This window comes from Haliaeetus albicilla, chromosome 26 (genome assembly GCF_947461875.1).
Source record: "Haliaeetus albicilla chromosome 26, bHalAlb1.1, whole genome shotgun sequence".
NCBI lineage: Eukaryota > Metazoa > Chordata > Aves > Accipitriformes > Accipitridae > Haliaeetus > Haliaeetus albicilla.
The window spans coordinates 13,738,486-13,747,196 of record NC_091508.1 but is presented as its reverse complement, the minus strand read 5'-3'; positions in this window follow the sequence as shown (position 1 = coordinate 13,747,196).

The window sequence follows — 8,711 nt, the reverse complement described above, 5'->3', positions numbered from 1 at the left end:
TCCAACCTTGTCAAGTATGGACAAGGTTATAAACTTGATCTGATCCTTTTTGACTGCCTCCTGTGATGTGATTTGTTGGAGGACATCATGAGTCTTCACTCCTCAAAACTTCACCTAGAATACACCTGAAGATACCAGGAGGTAGCAGAGGGACCACAGCAGAGCTGCAGCAGACAAAAACATGTGCTGACATTCATTATACAAGTTCAAGCCTCCGTCCTTCTATGTCTAGCATCCTTTGCCAACACTAAATTCATCAAGACGGCCATCAGAAAAATGCAACTGAAAAATGAGAAAGATTATCAGGCTCAAGAACCAGTATTTTAAACCGCATCCTATATTGGGTTTTTGTTTCCTCATTCCACTAACTTACTTTTACTAAGGCTGATTGCAACAATGGCATGAAATTAAGAAAGAGAGAGGGAAAAAGGGAAGGGGTGGGGGGAGGGAAGAAAAACACTCTCTGTTTGTTTAGATTGGGTCACATTGTGAATTTAGGTTTCATTTTTCTCTTAATTTTGTGCAAAGATTGGCCTTAAGAAGAAACACATTTCTGGAATTGGGAACCTACAGCATGGTACAGCTTTCAAGACACCATGCCAAAGTGTCTCTTTAATTATTTTTTAGATGAATTTTCCTTGTTCTGAGCTAATGGGTAACAGACCATGTCACAAAAATATTCCACATCCCTATTTATTCAGCAGAGGAGAGCTTTTTCTAAGAGTTTTCAAGGGGTTTAAAAACTATAGGCAGAGAGTCCTCAGCACCAATGCCTACGGGCTGTAGGCATCTAGTTCAGGTTCACTGAAGCCACATTCAGCCAAGGACTTCCAGTTTCAGCTGCAATTTAAGATTAAACTCAGGATGCTTATGAGGCAACAGACCTGTTTGCTTTCCTCTATTCTCTCACTGCCTTCACACTCCAAAGTAACACCCTAAGAGAGCTCCCAGAAACTACAGGTACAGCTTCAACAACCCTTTAAACTGTACAAAATAAACCTGCTTCAGCAATTAAGATGTTTTCAACATTTAAGATTACTGAATGCATGAAAATTAACAAATACCCCTGAGTCATCTTCAGCCAGAAAAGCCCTAAGAAACCCTGGAGCAAGCCATTTTCGGCTATAAGAGGCGCCAAGGTCCATGGCAGGAGTCACTGTGGGAAGCCGGCTGAGAAACCTGACTCTGGGAAGCTCTCAGCCCCTCCAGGTTCAGCCTTACTTTTCAGGAGCCACTGTCAGAGCAATGTGTTGGCTTGGGGCATCTCAGGCAAGAGAGATGGCCAAAATTGGTGTAGGACGCTGATGTTGAGGAGAGGGTGGCCACCCAATGCCCCAGCCAGTCTGGCTCTGGGGGACCGGGTGGGATCCTCTTTCTGTAGGAAATCACACTTTTCTCTAACACAAGTCCTTCCCAAAAGGGCTGCTGAAGCCAGCCTGCTTTTTGTTCTCAGTAATCACTTTACCAATATTTCAAAGGCATTATATAACTGAAACAGTGTAAAGTTATTGCTACCGACATTGTCAATAAATCATTAACATTTCTTAACAGGAACAGCACAACTGCTCATGTCATGGCTGTCTCATTCACTTTCAAATCAAAGCTTTCAAATTAAATATTCATTTAATATTAAAATATTAATGCAGTCCCACTGTTTCTGTAACAAATATTAATTTCTTATGGCATTTCCAGGCAAATGCATATATTATAAACTTCATCTCCCACAGGAGGTCCCTCAGCCTTCCCTTTCCCTCTTTCAGCATTATCCTGATACCGAGCCAGGAAGGGACTTGGAGAGAAGGAGGGGCTGCCTGATGAAGGGGAAGCAAGGTGGATAATTTAACTTAAAGTGTACCCCATTCCTCCCCTCCCACACAACCTCCCCACCCTTAGATCAGGATATCGAAGGCTGCCATTATATCTCCCGCCTACAGAATGAGTCATTCATACATTCAGCAATTCCTGTTGGAAAAACAGTGAATGCCTCTGTCACCAGAGCCCATTACAGAAATTAAACTTTGCAAATCATCAGGGAGGGGCAAGATTTAAAGTCTTTCAAGGCACACTCCTGGTCTCTCCGGTCTCAGTAAGAGCGGAATTGATTTGACAATAAGCTTTTACAGCCTTAATGTCTACCATAGGCAGCACGCACATACCCGGGTAGGAAGCAGGTCAGAGGAATAGAGTAGTTCTCTCCCTGGTATTTTCTTTTTTGTTGTTTTTTGGTGGTTCATCTCAGGCAAAAAGACACCGAATGGAAATCCACAGTGGCATTTCCATTGCTGTACAACAGCTCGGCATCTAAGACTCGCACGAAGAGCGCTCCTTGTCCATCTGGCTCCTGCCGTGTCCCCGCATGAGGCTCCCTGGAGGCAGTGAGCCAGGGAGGGCAGCGAGCCGGGGGGAACCTGCAGCACCCTAAGGAAAGCTTCGGGCTTTCAAGGATTTCACTCTGTAGGAAACTCTGATTGGGAGTATCCAAAGGAAAAGCTAAGATTATTCACCGACAAATGGTCAAGACGTAACCCCATTCAGAAAGGCTAATTTTCTGCACAGTTTACTATAATTACTTCTGTTGCTTGTAGCTTCCTTATCCCTCCTCCTGAGACCATTAAATCTATGCTACTCTTCTTCAGAGTAAGGAATAAAAGCTGTTTGGCCTTCAGGCTCTTTGGTATTTTCTCTCACTATTTTCTTCTCCAGTCATGAGACATCCTGGGTTTTGTCTGGGGATTTGGTTGGTTGGGGGTGGGGGTGGGGGGGTGGGTGGTTTTTTTTAAACCAAGTACTTCACCTGCATTCTTCTGGGTAGGGGAAATTATTTCTTGTCTCAATTTGCCAATGGCTCCAGACCCCCCTATCTCTACATCACTTAAAGGCCTGTGAGGTCTTTGAGACAGGGACAGCATTATCAAGGCTTAACAACGAGCTTCTAACAGGAGTGGACACAGGTTGCAACTGAAGTACTCTGGTGCTGGATTTCAGATTGGTTGTTGGATGCTGACTTTAAAATGACATTGGGAGATTCCTTCCTCCAATAGGAAGAGCAAGAGGTGTCACCCTGGAGGTGCCATGTCTCTTTATGCCCTTCTAATCCTGCTACATGCCAAGCCTTTGTGTCTGGGTATTCATGGCCTGAGTGCTCCATGGGATTATGAGAGCTACTTTCTCAGTTTATTCTGAATACCGGAAAATCCGTTAGCTCAAATGGGTTCTTGCCTTTCTTTGAGGTTTGCTATCACAGGGTGTGTTGCAGAAGCCATATAATCACTTAGGATTAAAACCACAAAGGACTGTCTTTGACAGTGCTAACTTCAGGTACTCTTTATCACTGAGAGTGAAGTTCGGATGCTTCGTCTACCTGAGGATGTTTCTGCTTAGCAATCTTTCTTTCTATGCAAATCCTATACTGAGACCATCTTTGGAAAGAGTGCTCCTGTACAGAAACCAGTGGCATGACCAGTGCATATAACATTGGAATTGTGTTTCCTTCAATTCCCAGTAACCACATACCAGGATACAACCATCATCTCCAGGAAGCACAGAATCCCCCCCCGATTCGGTGAGGCAAACATCTTGCCCAGCCACCATCCCTCATCTCACAGCTCTTGCCCCTCTCCTTCCCCTCCCAGCAGCCACCTCCCACCAAACCCATCACTCTCCCCTCCTGCAAAAATTGTTCCTCCGCATCTAGCCCTAAATGCAACATTCACATCCCCTCTTCTTTCCCTTTCTATAATTGCATCCTTCCCCTCTCATACTGTCCACCTCCTCCACATTAATTTTCTTTCTCCCATTACTCTCACTTTCTATTCTCTCCCCTCATCCTTCCCACTTGTAAAGGGTACCTGTCCTTCTTTACATACAACTTCACCCTTTCTCTCCCCAAAGAAGCATCCAGCTCCTGGAAGCATTCACTGCCTATTTACCTCCTTCCTGTAAAATACTTCCTGACTTTACCTTTTTTTTTTTTTTTTTTTTTTTAAAGATGCTACATAAAAATAAACTATATTCTTTTTTGAAAGTCCCTGTGACCATTAAACCACCACACTCAGCAGTGAGTTTTTACAGCTCATCATAAAGCCTCCTGCAGTCCCATTATAGTTGACTAAGGGAATAAAACATCATTCGAAAATAATCCCAACAGTCTACCATTACTGATTTCCTCCTGTGCTTCTTAACAGATTAAAAAAAAATAATCAACATATTAGAAGTACTCTGTCCCCGGGTTTTCAGAGCAGCACCCAAAGGAGGCAGGGGAAGCCAAAGTGTGCAGGGCAGCTCCTGCTGAATCCACCACATTGGTTACCGGTCCTCGTGCAAAACAGAAAGCAGATGCAACGCTCCCAACCACCTGCCTTGCCCTGTGACGCAGAGGCATCCAGTCATACATTTGCTGCCAATTAGGACACCTTTGAGTGGCATCGGTCTAGTTTTTCAACCAGAGATTACGGAGGGTACATCGAGGCCTCCAGAAGGGACGCAAGAAACCGAAAATGAAAAAAGTGCAGAAGCAGCCTCAGAAGCAGATGTCAATACTGGAATGTGCTCCGTGCTTGGCTGCAGGACCAGGAGGACAAAGGCACCATGGAGACCTGCTCCACGGACGTATTTTGGGGTGGGCGTGCAGGAGGAAGCAGCACAAACATGAAGCATGAGTCAGAGCCACACCTCGCGAGTGGCTGTCACCAACGTCTGTTATTGTTATGCAGGAGACCCTGGCATTAGTGGGAAGGTTTTCTGGGTTGTGGCCAATGAAGCGATTACCGTGGAGGATATTAGGTGTAACAGGATGTTTTTCTAACAAGGACTAAAGGCAGAAGCTATGTCATTGCTTTGGCTTCCCTTCTTCCACACCTCCACTAGGGATAAAAATGGATCCCAAGGTGGAGAAAAAACTTTGAACGTGCAGTCAGCAACTCACTCTCCCTCTTTGTGAACAAGTTATTTAACAGTACTAATAATTGCATTAGGGATGAGCACATTTTCCGGCTATCCAGCTCACTCTCCCTCTGTAATGCTGACATTTCAAATAGACTGTTACAGAGTTACACCATTACTAGATTAAAAGGATGTCGCAGGCAGCCTCACTTATAAATTCAAGTGATTGTATTAAGTGAAAAAAATCTTCTGAAAATAATAACGTTAGTTTTATAACATTATTCTCTGCAGTCGTAGCATGCTCTACGAGCAGTAGGGAAAATTAGAAAAGCTCTACACCCCGTGTCAGAAAGTGGGTAACATTGGCCCAAAGTTTCTCTTACCTCTATGTGATGATTCTCAAAAACTTTCATGCAAGAGAAATGCAAGATGACCAGCAAAATCTATACTAGCACAGAGTTGCAACTTTTCTCAGCTGATAAATGGCTTCTGTTCCTTGAAAAACAAAACAGTCAAAAAATCTGCCACTAAACCACCAAATCCTCAAATAACTACCAGCAATACAAAGAGTCCAAAGGATCGCACTACAACGTCATGGGACATAGCGAAGCAGGGCAGGTACATGGGTATCTAGATTTGCCCTTATTTTGTCTCTCATCAAGGCCTCTTTTGCTACCTGCCCTGCCTCTCAAGCTGTCAGTACCTTGGGCTTGGACCAGAGAAAACTTTTCACCTGCATTCCCACAGATACTGAGCAGGGCTCAGCATGTCACATTAATGTCACTGGCCCTACTAGCATTCTGTGAACAGCTCTGGTTTTGCTTTTAACGTTGGTAATAATCTCCTTCAGCTATTAAATGTATATGGACACTCGTTTCTCCATGTGCTCTACCATCCCATATAGCGTCCACCTAGAAGACTTTGGAATAACAGGGGGCACAAAGACATTTGATTAACAATAAGCAAAAAAGTATAATCTTTCACCAATACATCACTTCTAGGTAATTGCTCTGCAAAGGTAAAATGCAGCCCCTTGTCTACATAACTTGGAAAGTGTATTTTAAAGATAATTACGACGGGCAGACATCATTTGGAGCAGGAATATTTCTTCCCAACACTGGGGAGTGAGGGGTTGTTCCCTACCTTATTCTCTAGTTTTCTCCAGTTTGCTTATCCCAGTATCAAATTAGGAAAACTCTGACATTTTCCTTAGGTCACTTAAGACCCCCAGTATGTTCAGAGGTTCATCTGAAGGACTCTCCCAAAAATTCAGATGTTTTGCTGCCTCTGCTCTAGGCTCTCCAAAATTCCTCAAAATTCAAAGGAGGGCAGAAAACCTTTCCTAAATTTACATCTTGCATCTGGTTGAACTATGATGCTGTCAAAACAGCCTCTGACATGATGTTTTGACATACCTGATGCTGTGAAGCCAGGAATTGCAAAGGTCTATAGAAACTGAAGCTTTTTGAAAACGTAACCTGAATCTCCTCTAAAACTCTAGGCTCACGATGTACATTGAGTTAACACAAAGATTTGGAGAAAAAGTTGCATTTCCTTTCTCGAGACTTCCATCACCTATCCATAGCTTGCAGCCTGCAAGACAGACAGGATTATACCTTCCTATCGTTTGTGCTCTGTCCCAGTTCAGTGTAGGCAGGCTAAGGATGATAATGCATCTGCACGAAGCTGCCATGGCAGAGCTGTAAGAGTTATTACAGTGACAAGTAGCTACTACCTGGCCACTACCCAGAAGAAAGTAGTGTATTGTGAGCTATCAAAAAATATAAGCAGGGATTTTTATAACATTGATTAGGAAAACTGCATTTTTATAGCCAGGTAATGCCAAATGCATATTCATATTGGAACCTGACGCTTCACACAGTGTATAATGTCACAGAGCCCAAGACTCTCAATTTTTTACTATTTCATTTTTTTTGTCCTATCATGGTTTAAAAAAAAAAATCCTAGCCTTCTGTAGCAATTATAGCAATGAATTACACCACCACAGATGGAATAAAATTCAAAGGGTTGCAGAGTCCAGATTTCAGTGATTAGGAAATCCCTGAATTATGCTTGACCGTGCAATCAAAATTTGTTCCCCATGTGCACACACACTACAACAATGTCCCCAATGCTACAATCACATGCTACTTAGGGCTGCCTTAGTCTGCACACAGATCCTTACTCCAGGAACAAACTGGGGTGGAGAGCAAATGGAGCTCTATTTTTGGCCCATGAGCACGATCAGCAGTCTCTTCCTCTACCATGCACTGACAGTTCAGGAGTAGGGGCTCCAAAACCAAGCAACATGCACAGTTGGAAACAGAATTAGCTGGAAATTTAGGACCAGAAAAATGCACATCAGCAGAGCGAGGCCCCCACATCCTAGGAACAAATGTCAAGTCTTTTTTTGTGGATGTTTGAGAGTTTCACATTGAAACAGCTGTGAGTTTGTTTGGGTTTTTTAATGGGTAATACAAAATAATTTCCTCCCAATTTGTTCCTGGAAAGAGAAGACTACTTTGGCTGAAATGTTTTAAGAGATGAACCAGCAGGAAAAATTTCAGCCTGCATGAGTAACTGAAAAAAATAGTCACAGTTTTATATTGAAAGCACTAGAAAATCATAACCTTAGCTGTTATCTCTCACATGGCCTGTTCTCAGAAGCAGCTACACCTGAGGGCATTTGTTTTAAGGTAGGTTTGGGGTTTTGGTTTTGCTGGGTTTTTTTTAAGCTGTAAGTGAAATTCTGGACCGTTTACAATTTCTCTTGAAGCTATATAAAATTAAGCTAACAGTTTTGGCCAAAAGAGATGAAAAAGAACAGAAAACAAAAGCTTTTGAAAGAGTCCAAATGTTTCAGTTCCAACTTTGCAAAATGATGGGATTCAATTTTTCACTCCATGTAAAGTTTTGAGACCAAATGTACCTCCATTTAATTTTAAAGCACAGAACGTCTACATTCAGTCTCATGCTCTCCGTGTCTTGAGGGGAAGGCACTTCACCAGGTGGCAGTGACAAAAGGCCATGAGACAAATGTCAGCAGAGTTTTTCCACAGGCTGAAATCTTTTCTATGCAAGATCTGCGGGAGTCTCTTTCCAGGAGTTTTTGGACACGCGCTAGGCAGTGGAAAATATTTCCAAGTCTCTGGTTATCTGAGACTCTGCTTTCCCTCGCTGGGTGTGGTTTGGAACATGCTTTCCAGAGACATCCTCCTCAATCATGCAGTCACTGTTGTCTGCGTTAACACCTCCGTATTTGGCTAAATTGCTGGTTCAAGGTACCTTCTGGTAGTTAGTTGTCCAATGCTGACCTCCATTTGCAACACTTGATTAGTTGGGACAGTTCTCTGCAAGGGCATTTTGGTTCATCACTGGAAAGCTTGCAGGAGATTGGGGAAAAGATGTTAATTGAAAATATTTCACTGTGGTGTTTTGCCTGTCCTTGCAGCAGCCCAGGGATCACTTCTTCCAGGGGTAACTTCTTATCCTCCACAAGTTATTTCAGAAGATGCATTTCTTCCCTCTGGGAGGGGAGGAATTTCCCAAATTCATTGTATAGCTCTATCATCCTGATTCTAATTGGGCCTATTTATAAATGAAGACATCTGTCACCTTGCAGAAGAGAGGTCAGCTCTAGACTTAGGGAGGATGCTCATTCCCTTTGCCATGCAGGAAACACAAGTCAGATTGTGCTATGCTATCAATACACTCGGTCTATTTTTCAGGAACAAACTATAAATTTTTCCAGCAAGCGCACTTACTGTAAGTTTGTTTGCCAAGTGGAGTGGCGTTGCCTCCCTCCTTGATTATGGTTAAGTAAAAGTGTT